The sequence below is a fragment of the Amblyomma americanum genome, chromosome 11, assembly GCF_052857255.1.
Source record: "Amblyomma americanum isolate KBUSLIRL-KWMA chromosome 11, ASM5285725v1, whole genome shotgun sequence".
In the NCBI taxonomy this organism is placed as follows: domain Eukaryota; kingdom Metazoa; phylum Arthropoda; class Arachnida; order Ixodida; family Ixodidae; genus Amblyomma; species Amblyomma americanum.
Window position 1 is genome coordinate 48743159 of NC_135507.1, and position 12726 is coordinate 48755884.

Sequence of the window (12726 nt, forward strand, 5' to 3'; positions counted from 1 at the left end):
AAATTGGAGTTTTCATGCTCCGCCTATGATCCTAGCTTTGCTAACCTGATTGACACACTCGAATTAGTCCAGAATCGCGCTGCAAGATTTGTTTGCTCTAATTTTTCATACCACACTAGCGTTTCCGCACTAAAGTCTCAGCTTAATCTCCGCACATTGGCCTGTCATCGCAAGATCGCCCGTCTTTCCTTATATCATAAATTTTTTCATACCTTTAATCACGAAGTTATTCCTATTACCTGCGTTCATCGTATTTCCCGTAATTCTCACCCTAACGCCGTCTACCCTGTGAAAGCCCGCACCGAAACATATCACCAGTCTTTTTTCCTGCAAACTGCCCGAGACAGGAATTACCTCCCATCCGAAGTGGCAACCATCATCGACTACAGCAGGTTCAAAACCGCCCTCGAACATCATCTGCATTCATGCTAATTGTCTATTCAGCCCACCCCTCATGTAATGTCACTCGTGGACCTTTGAGGAACAAATAAATAAATAAATAAAATTAACTCCAGTAATGTAGGCAGCGGCTGGGGCAAAACAGGGATACTGGCGGATCAATAACAGGAAAAAAATGTTCATGCAGGGTACTTAACTGGAGTGATGACGGTGATAACGATAATGATAGTGATGATTACGCCCTTTAAGTGGAGCTCACGAGCTGCGTTTGCAGCACTAATCTCCTCTGGTTGATCGTTATTTCAGGGTCTCACCCATCGCAGTGGCTCCTATTGATTATCATGGCCCGGGAGATTGTGTTTGTTCTCGGTGTTGTGCAAATACGCTCCCGGGTTGCGACGCTAACGCATAGATGGTACAGCTACTAATGACAAGAACCACAAATGCGTCGGGCTAAACGTGGACTCGGGCTTCCTTCGTCGAGGTTTAGGTAGCGTTAAAATCGGCTCTACCACTGCTGACCCGCTCACAACGAGAATCTCTTGCAAATGAACAGCTGCTCGGATCGATAAAAAATACACTTAGGCTTGAAACTTAACGATCCTGATTTTGCTTTCTATTTATTTTCTGAGACGCTGTAGCTACAAAAATGACTTTCTCGGGTAGATGACAATTTATTCAGAATAGTCAGTTATGAGACACCGGACTTGTTTCATTTTGTGATCTTTTGTGAAGGTCTTCAGTTGTAAAGCGTGTTCATTGTTTCTCTGAAGCCATTCAGGAAAATGCGTCTTCACTTACATTTTGAGCAAATCAGTCGAGCATCTAATCGAGGTGACACGTCAATTCCATAGACGAAGGTGTGTCTTGTATTCGTTCGAAACTACCCCGTTGTCATGCCGCTCTCGATATGGACGTCATTTCAGATTGCGTGCTGTCATAACGGCCGACGATCCCCCGGGGCTTCTCATTTGTGGTGCGGCACACTGTTCGCTTTTCATGCAATGTGAACAGGATGATGGTTCGAGTCGAAATAATATTCCAAACAAGGTTTGAATTTACCTCTTTCGGTTTTTTTCATCCTTTCGAATTTTCCCACTCCATTTTCTGGAGCATGCAGGCGCCTTTCTAACTTTTCATCTGCCATCTTTTAACTTCACCGTTTCATTTTTCATCTGTCCTTGTAACAAATAGCATAATGTTATACCGCGCCACCTGATTGGTCAGCGTTCAGTCACGTCACTCGTGACGCTAATTCAACGTTCCACGCTGACTTGTTGGAACGTAGTAACATCAGGAGGGACACCACCGGGACGATACGCGCACTGTAGAATAAAATAATAAAAACAACAATGAAACATAATATTACATCAACCACCGCGAACAGGCCTCGTTGCATATTGCGTTATGAAATGGTAACCGCCCTGTAATCTTTTTTTTCAATTTTATGCATGTCCTTAATTTGATGGGCACCATTCTTTGTGCCCAGTTCGTCCTCAGTCCCCTTTTAACGCGAAAGTGTGAACTTTCCTGTTGACTAGAAAATTCGGTGTCGACGTTGTCGTCATCGGTGTTGTGAGCGAAAATTTGCGGACACGGCTCTGGCAGGCGGTCCCACAGAGAGCAACTCAGGAGGCAGGTGGGCCACCTAGATCACGTGACATTTTGGCGTCATCGCAACCAGCCCGCTGGATAGCGAGGAACCTTCCCACCGTGGCCAGTGGCAGTTAATGACTGTTCGCGCAGGAAGAGCTACCTAGGCCGCACGAGGCCTACCACTGGGAGCACCTACCATCGCAGGGCAGTGGCGCATTGCGTAACCGCTGCACCACTGCACCATTGCACCAGGAATGGCATGATGACTCCTAAGAATCTATGAATGTAAAGTAGAGTATGACCTTCTCTATATATGTCAATTCCGTTAATACGCTGTCGCTTCATGTCTTTCAGGCGGAAGTTAAGTGTCCTCTACAAAATCTTTCTTTTTTTCAGTAAGGGGAGGGGGGGACTAGTATTCGTCGCAGTGAGAAATTTAATTTACAGCAAGCGACTATGCTGAAACAGTTTAATCCATAAGAAAGTTCTCTATACGCCTGTCCCAGTAAAAGGTTTTTAAGCCACCTTTGTCTCAAAGACTAGCAGAGCTCTCGCCGCTTTTCTGACCTTCGCCAGTTGCTCCATCTCTGAAAAGAAGAAGACCTTATATATGTGGCAGGCGGCAGCAAGTCCGTGATATATCAACGTGTCCAGAGACGGCGCTGCGTCGCTTTCAAAACTGCTGTGGCTTTAGCTTTTTGCTTCGGGCTCGGTACGCGAGCCGAGGAGAAATTCCGAGAACGGCGGGTAACTTGTCTCTATCGCCTGTGTTCTTTCCTCGAAGTAAGCAAGGTGTCAGGTAAGAGGCGCCTCCTTGGTGTGTGAAAAAAAATATATAGAAACCTCGATAGGTAGAAGCTCGAGACAAGAATGATCGCGTCGTCCTCTGAAAAGCCAAAATAAACATAAAAAAAGATTTAGGCGGAATGAAAGGAAGAAAGAAGGAAGGTAGCGGCGCTTCTTTGCTGCGCCAAATGTCGCCATCTGGTCAATTTCACGCGCCCACGCTTCCGAAAGAAAAAAATCAAACGACGACAAAATTTCTTGCTCTTCCTGTCTTTGGTAAAGCGCACACAGTTTCACTACAAGGCAGAAACGTACGCACCTGGCGTATGTCGATTCATTTCGGCTCTTTTTTTCTTTCTTCCAATGCGTCCAGGTACTTCAAGCTTTGCCCCTTTGGGCACCAAAAGTGCAAATATTTTGTTAGTTTTTTAAATCTCCGCACTTGGGAATCGCACTCTGGTGAAGTGATTACGTTTTTTATATTAGGATCGTTTCATTATTGACCACCCTTTTTGACGTTGTGGCATTCCCTGTACTCTAGAGACGCCGCGGTGGCTCAGTGGTTATGGCGCTTGGCTACTGATCCGAAATACGCGGGTTCGATCCCGGTCGTGGCCGTAAAATTTCGATGAAGGCGAAATTCTAGAGGTCGATATTGTGCAGAGCTCTCCACTACGGCATTCCTCATAGCCTGAGTGACTTTGGGACGTTACACTCTGCAAAAGCAAACGTTTGGTTCTAATAATAATAATAATTAGTTTTGGGGGAAGGAAATGGCGCACTATCTGTCTCATATATCGTTAGACACCTGAACCGCGCCGTTAAGGAAGGAATAAAGGAGAGAGTGAAAGAACAAAGGAAGAAAGAGGTGCCCGTAGTGGAGGGCTCCGGGATAATTTCGACCACCTGGGGATCTTTAAAGTGCACTGACATCGCACAGCACACGGGCGCCTTGGCGTTTCGCCTTCATAAAAGCGCAGCCGCCGCGGTCGGGTTCGAGCTCGGGAACTCCCGATCAGTAGCCGAGCGAGCGCCCTAGCCACTGAGCCATCGCTGCGGGTTCTATAATTTAAATTTTGTCCAATCTAGGCATTTGTAGATGTTCAGTGGCCGGAGCGCACTCTAACATAAGCATAGAACCATCTATTTCATGCATAACAACCCGCTCGTTTATCGTGCTTTCTTCCTCGAGCTTTAAAGTACTCCCTATAAATAGCGTAACATTTCGCAACACCCCCTTTCAGTTCTTTTTTCCCCCTCAAACTTCAAGAAAGCGGAGCTCATAAGCGCACCTTGCTCGGCTGTGGCGAGAAAAGCAGGTGCAAGTGGCTCTAGCTTCGACAAAATAAAACAAGAAAAAGAGTTCATTCCCCGTAAAAAAAGAAAGGAAAACGGCTAGAGAGACTTTTTACCTTGCGCGCTTGTGTTGGCAGAGCGAGCAGTTTCATACGCGCACACTAATAAGACTTAGAACGAGACGCGATTAACGTTTCGCCGCGCAGGTTGAAACGGGGTTCTAAAACGGAGTAAAAAAAAGGAGTAAAAAGAAAAGTAAACACCGTCACCTGAGAATAAATAACGCGAGAAAGCCCGTGTAATGATGTGCGCTTAACTCTGTCCAGAATAACTCCATGGTCGGTCCACGCAGCTCAGCCAAGCTCTTGGAGCGAAGCTCGGGCCGCCTGCGTATGATACGCTAGAGAAGTAACGAATAAAAGCAGTAAGAGTAAGGAGGGGATTTTGTGAGCTGAGGGGACCATAAACGCTCCATTCGGGCGATGCCCGCGACCGCTTTTAAGACACGCCTGAATGGTTGCTGATTAGCTCCGCAGGTGGATAGCCGAGACGAAAGCAGAAACGTAGAACAAAGGAGAGGGAAACGCGCAGGACTCTGGATGAAGCGCAAGTTGGCACGCAAAGTTCAACGCGAAAGGGCTTCTTCTTTGCTTGGTGAACTGAGTTTCTTGACTGCGTTCAGGCTGCTGGTCGTGGTTAGGTCGATGCGGTCGGGTGTTCGGTCTGGTTGTGTTAATACTCGCATGCCGGTTTGTAACCACAATGGTGGAGGGGAAGATTATGTTATAGATTATGCTGATGATGCTATTTATGGTAATTTTGATCGTGAGTCCAGGATTATCTTGCAGAGGTTTAAGATAAACCCATCGAATCCAAACCAAACGAACGGAGAAGTTGGCATGTCATTGTAAGATGATGCACTTCTAACTCGCCAGAAGACCATGTCTATGCACTGCCGAAAGAATCGATGAAGCAATCACAAATGGGCGTTAAATAATAATAATAATAATTTGTTTTTGGGGGAAAAGAAATGGCGCAGTATCTGTCTCATTTATCGTTGGAAATCTGAACCGCGCCGTAAGGGAAGGGATAAAGGAGGGAGTGAAAGAAGAAAGGAAGAAGAGGTGCCGTAGTGGAGGGCTCCGGAATATTTTCGACCACCTGGGGATCTTTTACGTGCACTGAAATCGCACAGCACACGGGCGCCTTAGCGTTTTTCCTCCATAAAAACGCAGCCGCCGCGGTCGGGTTCGAAGGGCGTTACGTCGGAAGCTAGGTTCTGTATGAAAGATGTTTTCAGTTTGTCTCCTAACAATAGCTGCCTTGCTCCTGCATCTCTTTCTATTAACTATATAAACCTTGATTCGATGTAGTGGAAAGCTGTGGCGGCTAGGTATTCCTTACATCAGAGCTACCCCAAATAACAAAGCTCGATCGGAGATAAAAACCAAAACTTGGGCTTCAGCATAGATCGCGAAGAAGACCCAGTGCGTCAGCAGCGATGATATCTACACAGGTTGACTAATAAGTTATACGGCTGCTATTCGCATTCGCACCAATTCCTCGTTGGTGTCAATCACTTCACTGAGGTCTTGAGCGGTGATAGTAACAATGCTTACAGTGATTTTCCTATTATCGTAAGCGCGACTGAAATCATCAGAAAAACAATAAGTTTTTTTTTTCAGCAACATTGGTTGTCTGGTGAACTCATTACTTTCTCCGTGCTTTCCTTCAATGCACACAGCCCTAGCTTCTCGGTCGGTCTCCTTGCTGAAGGTTCAAAATATTTTGTTTTGCTGCCACAGTGAATACATATGCAGGACTCAAAAAGCAAAACAATTGAAGCTTTCATGAATCCTTCCGCATATTCTTGAGAATGGTACCGCACAAATAAAGCCTGTAATGAGACTCACTTTACGTGTGTACCTGAGTAATTTTAGCGACCCGCTGCCGCGGTGGCTGAGTGGTTATGGCGTTCGGCTGCTGGCCCGAAAGACGCGGGTTCGATCCCAGGCGCGGCGGTAGAATTTCGATAGAGACGAAATTCTAGAGGCACGTGTACTGTGCGATGTCAGAGCACGTTAAAGAACCCCAGGCGGTCGAAATTTCCGGAGCCCTTCACTACGGCGTCTCTCGTAGCCTGAGTCGCTTTGGGACGTTAAACCCCCATAAACCAAACCAATTTTACCGACCCGTTCTTGATTCAGGGACCTACAAGGCACGCCCGATTCACGACCGATTCAGGTCGATTTAGAGCTCTGTTTGTTTGTTTTCTATTCAGGAAATGAAGCGATAAACTCCTCTTGCTGTTGCACAGACCAGACGAGTTTGCGGTTGCGAAGACACGTGCCGACAATCAGTGAGAGGAGGAAAGCGGCTGGTGCGTTTGCTTAACGATGATCGATCGAAAGTCCGGTGAAGCGGGCATGATAAATTAACACCATAAACAGGGAAACAAGGAAAAGACTCCATCATATGCACGGGGCAGGAAAAAAGAAACTAAAGAATTCCCCCGGCAGCGCTTAATTCTTCAGACTTCTTCAAAGGGGAGGCATATGCGATCAGTCATCCAAAAACTATAGAAGTGTCGTGCACCTCTTCGAGCAAACTGCTCCTAGGGGCTCCATTAACGCGCATTTAGGCTCTCTTTCTGTGATAAGTTTTGAGGGCACTTGAACTTAGAAGGGTCGCTGCATCGAAGTAAGGATTCTTTAATTTTTTACTTGTTCATGTTTTCTCCGGACCATGGGCCTCTAGAGACGAAACATGTGGAAAACATATATTATAGGTTTGTTAAAAACCGGCGAGAAAAAATCATTTATTATGCCATGTTTTTCTTGCTGCAGCTGTTTTTTACTTCTTGTTCTTACGTTGCAAACAAATGGGATGCCTCATTCAATTTCCTTGAAAACGGAGCGTTCTTTATTAAGCTACATGACGCGCACATACAAACATGCGCCTGACCTCACGCGAGCATGCGTGCATATGTTTCGACGACCATCGTGTCAGGCACCTTCTCGTTACTCCTGACCACAAAGCAGAAATAAACTTTTTTTTGCGAGAGCGGCCCGCAAAAGCAAGCTTTAAGCTTAGCCTCTTTTTAGTATTGTGTGCAATACACTCTTCCCAACACGCTCTTTCCACCCTTCAGAACCTGCCCATCTATTACAACCAGCCCACCGACTCGAGCCTGTCGTTGCGCGCAATTTTGTAGACTGCCTTGCCTCTACTTAACTGCACTCATAATCATCATCATAATCAGCCTGACTATGCCCACTGCAGGGCAAAGTCCTCTCTGTTATCTAAGCAATAACGCGGTCCTGTTCCAGCTGCGGCCACCTTATCCCCGCGAACTTCTTAACCTCATCCGCCCAACGAACTTTCTTTCGCCCCTTGCTAATAATAATAATTGGTTTTTTGGGGAAAGGAAATGGCGCAGTATCTGTCTCATATATCTTTGGACACCTGAACCGCGCCGTAAGGGAAGGGATAAAGGAGGGAGTGAAAGAAGAAAGGAAGAATAGGTGCCGTAGTGGAGGGCTCCGGAATAATTTCGACCACCTGGGGATCTTTAACGTGCACTGACATCGCACAGCACACGGGCGCCTTAGCGTTTTTCCTCCGTAAAAACGCAGCCGCCGCGGTCGGGTTTGAGCCCGGGAACACCGGATCAGTAGTCGAGCGCCCTAACCACTGAGCCACCGTGGCGGGGCAATCGCCCCTTGCTACGTTTCAATAAAACTTGCTGCTGGGCTAGTTGGTGATACCTACTTTGCATAAAAAGGTAGCGCAAAAAGGACGACCAAGAAGGGAGAGCTTACTCCTTTGTCACGTTTTTAGGTTTAGAGTGTCATTGAGGCTTATTGCCTTTGTAACTTTGAAAAAAGTTTGAAGTTTGAAAAGTATTTATTTGAAGTGTGTTTCATACACTTCAGGAAGGAGGCCAAAAGGCGTGGTGCCTGACGAGGGCCTTCCTCCCTGGGGGTAAGCAAACTGCACTCGGCACATACACACACAAAATAAACAAATACAATAAATGTAGCGGTCGCCATTACACTTGCTGGCATGTTAAAAGAAAAACAAAGGAAAAACTGTACAACAATGTTAAGGTATCTTCGAAGTTGTTAAGATGCGTGCTGTTGGGTTACAGGGAATTATAAAAGGAAAAAATATATATATATACAATCATGTTGACTGTTATCAATTTATAATATGTCACAGGATGTACCGGTTAGTCATGAAGTCAACAGTGCAATCACTTTTCTCTTGTATATTTTTTGAGTTCTGCATTGATGGAGGAGGTCATGAAAATTTCTGTTTTCATTCAAAAAGGTAGTCATCTGATATCTAATCGTTTGGAATCCGTAATTTGTTCTTGATTTTGGTGCTCTTATTGTCATGTGTCGAAGGGGATATGGGTTTTGCGGTAGTTCTGGTGTTGCACAAAAATTAGTTTCAAGATGAAATCTGTTATATGTTTCAAGTGCTAGCCGAAGAGTTTTTAATTGAAAAATTGTCAGTAACCCCAAGCTGTTCCACCACGAGTTAGTGCTATCCAAGTAGCCTAGATTAGCAATTGCTCGTATGGCCTTTTTCTGTAGTAAAAACAAAGCATTTAAATTAGTCTGTGTTGAGTCTCCCCATATCAGTAAACAATAGTGAAGATGTGAATGAATTAAACTGAAATAAAGTTGCTTTTTGAGCCATACTGGCAATAGAAGTCTAAATTTATTTAGAAGGCCCACTGATCGCGAAATTTTTTTTCTTACTTGATTAATATGGTCAGTCCACAACAGGTGTTCATTAAATATAACTCCAAGGAATTTTATTGACTGTACTCGTTGTAAAATATTCGAATTGTATAATATGATTGGCTCATTATCTATGACTTTATTTTTAGCTCTGAATATTACATACTTCGTCTTCGTGATGTTTAGTTCTAACCTGTTGGCCCTCAACCATAATGTAAGGTTTTCTAGCCAGAGATTAGCTCTACATTCTATTGCTTGTAAACTCGCGTCATGAAAGAAAATATTTGTGTCGTCAGCGTATAAAACTGTTTCGGAGGAAGGAAGAATATTAACAATGTCATTTATGTGAACTAGGAATAGAATAGGACCCAGTACTGAGCCCTGTGGCACACCAGTGCGTATAAGGCCGTGGCTTGAAGGTATGTCGTTAATCATTGTGAATTGTACTCTGGATGATAAGTAGCTCTGAATAAGATTAAGTGTGGAACCTCGTATCCCATAGAATTGTAATTTGCGCAGTAAAATTTTGTGACAGACCGAGTCGAAGGCTTTTCTAAAGTCTAAGAATAGCCCAAGTGTAAAAATTCTGTTTTCTATATTGTTAATTATTTTATCCTTTATGTGAAGTAAAGCTTTTTCCGTAGATTTCCCTTTCTGAAAGCCATATTGTTCTTTCGCAATAGCTCCGATCTTAATGAAGTACGAAGTAAGGCGGGTATTGATGACTTGTTCAGCAATTTTTGAGAAGACCGGTAAAACGGATATTGGGCGATAATTGTTAGGATCATTATAGCTTCCTGTCTTATGTACCACACAAACTCTTGCTATCTTTAATTTATCTGGAAACCTGCCTTCTTTGAGCATTTGGTTGCATATATGGGACAACAAAGGTGCGATAATATCAGATACGGCTTTTACTACCTCACCCTTGATGTTATCAGCTCCAACGGAGCAGTTATTTTTTAGACGTATTATATACGAAGAGATTTCGGCTGTAGTTGTTGGGGAAAGAAATATCGAAGGCTTTGGTATGCCTTTAAGATATGACATTGGATCAGTGCATGTTGTTTGCGCAGACTGATTGTCACCAACCGTCAGGAAGTGTTCGTTAAACATGTCTGATAAGGGACGACCTCTGAGTGGAACGCCATCTACCACAATCTCTATTGGAGTTGGCTCGGTTCGTTTTGATACTAAATTGTTGTATGACCTCCATATCTGATTAGGGGCAAGTTTATTAGCGAACGCTTTTGCGTAATATTCCTGTTTTGCGGTTTTTAGATCAGTGTTGAGCTTATTCCTTACAGCTTTATGCAGGTTTAGTATATTGATGTCCTTGTGCTTCAAAAAATCAGCAAAGAGATTGTGTTTTTGCCTTATTCTTTTGTACAGCTCTTTCGTAACCCACGGTTTCTTAGACTCTTTGTACCTAGAGCGGCGGACTAGAGGAAAGGCTTTATAATAGGCATCTTGAAATTTTTTTTCAAAGACATCGTAACAGCGACTAGGATCTTCTTCATTAAAAACGAGTGACCAGTCCACCTCTGAAATCATGCGTCGAAAGCAATATATAGTTTCGTCATTAACTTTCCGATAGAAAGTGTTAGCTGTGCTATTAGAAAAAGTTTTCCTCGAATGGGGCAAAAAGACAAAAAATGGAAGATGGTCGCTAACATCGCAGGCCATCACACCCGACTGTACATCATTTGGTAAGAAATCAGTGAAACATAAATCAAGAGCAGTTCTGGTACTTGTGGTAATTCTTGTTGGCAGGTTTATAACATTTGCACAGCTGTAGGAAGACATCATACCAATAAAACTCTTAGAAACTGTATTCTCAGTCAATATATCTATGTTAAAATCACCCAGCACGACAACAGATTGGCTATGTCCTGTAAACGAGTGAAGTACACTGTCAAGGTAGGAAAAAAAGCGTTCAACTTTACCAGACGGGGGTCTATAAACAAGAATTATAATAACACCACAAGATTCGGCAACAAGTACCTCAAAATCACAATCAACAACGGAAAACGACTCTAGGGAGGCGTGTGATACGCCATCACGAAAATACAGAGAGACACCGCCCCCTTTTTTGTTGTCTCTGAACAAAGACACATGAGAATAGTCTTCAAATTGAGCAACGTCTGAGGAATCAGTGAACCAGGTTTCTGTAAATGCTAGAACATCAAATTTATGGTGAAGTAAGTTCAGATAAGCGCCAACGGCATCTCCTTTGTTTCGAAGACTTTGTGAGTTTAAACAAAACATAGAAAGAGGCTTATTTGAATGAGAAGGTAATTCCATTACTGTCTCGTTAAATTCATGTATCGCGTAGTAACTGCGGTTTTGTGAAGATGCTTCGTAATCCATACTGCTAGAAAAGATAAAGAAACACAGAAAAAAAACAACTAAGTTGATGGACGCTCACGCCTCCGAATCATCACTTTCAGCCTGCTTAGTTTCCTTGATATTACACAGATCTGCCTCACACGAAATCCGCAGAATTGGTTCACCTGGGCCCTTGCGGACCATCACCTTTCCATTCTTTTGCCACGTGAATCAGTAACCCATCTGCTGTGCCCTTGTGCGTGCCAGCCACAAAAGATGCTTGTTTCGACTGGTAAGGTTGTCGTAGAAGCGGACTTCTGATTCACTGTCAACCAGTTGCTTATTCTTGCTCTTCCAGTTCTCTTTTGTTTTTCGAGAAACGAACCGCACTAGTATGGGAGCCTTTCGACCTTTTCTTGTGGAAAGACGGTGAATGCCATCAATGTCGTCTTCAGCAAGCGAACGAAGGCCAAGGGAAGCAGCCAACTCATTGATTTTAGGTAAAAGGTTTTCATTTTCTTCCCTTTTGACTCCATGAATCTCGAGATTCTGCCGTCTACCATACTGTTCAAGTACGTTAACTTGATCCTTTAAATCAGAAATCTCCTTCGCACTGACGGAGTCTTCCACTGCTGTAATACGCTCCTTAATGTCTGTTAGTTCACGGTCCTGCTTGGTTAGGCGCTGTAGCACTTCATCATACTTATCCGACATGTGTTGGACAGACACTTGTACATCAGTCACTATTTGCTTTAACTCGGGAAGTGCATTCATCGCCTCAACTAAAGGCATCAGAAGGCATAGCTTTTTTTGCATATCTGTCACGATGCCCATTAGTGCCTGTTGAGAGAGCTGCTGCTGTTCGTTATTTGAACAGCTATGCGTAGAGGAGGAGCCACGTGAGCGACATTGATCGCTGGACGGTCGAGAAGTGCGCTCTGACGCCACTACACATGTCCGACATTTCCACTGCGCAATGCTGCTATCGGCCTTTTTGCTATTGTAGCTTCTGGCTGTTAGACCTGAACATGCTTTTCCATCATGGTAGTTGAATTCGCACGCTACACAGGTTACAAATGGGGAATCGGGTGGGATAACAGCATGGCAGGAAAGACAAGGGTCAGGCTCTTCTTGAGCTGTATGATTAGGCATGGCTATCACTAAGCACCAGCACCCGGCAGCAGCAGCAGCAGACAATGCAATAGAAAAAAAAAATAAAGGAAGCAAAGCCACCAACCTGCGAAGGGGTAGAAAAGCGTCAAGCGCCTTCCAAGACAAGCGTCGGCGATGTGCTACTGCCGCTACTGCCGAATGCAAATGCGGAGCAATGATTCCCAGTATCGCCGAAGAAACCTCGGTGGTTCGAACGTGGTTGCTGGGGCCAATGGGAGCAGGCTAGGTTTCCCGGATGATACGAGGAGATACGGTCCGCAATCTTCGAAACCGTGCGTCGTTGTCAGCAGGAAATTCTTCAGATGCAGCGCAGCCACAGTAAAGCCATGCGCCAAAGGTTGAACTTGAACGGAGGCCCAGCCGTAAAACTGCGAAGGGGTAGAAAAGCGTCAAGCGC

The 12726-nt window shown here is 44.5% G+C and overlaps 1 protein-coding gene across 1 annotated transcript in view; it reads left to right on the forward strand.

Annotated features, from left to right (window-relative positions):
* Stacl (SH3 and cysteine-rich domain-containing protein) overlaps positions 1 to 12726 on the forward strand; it is a 348123-nt gene that overhangs the window by 26342 nt on the left and 309055 nt on the right. The gene's annotated exons all lie outside the window — the stretch shown is intronic.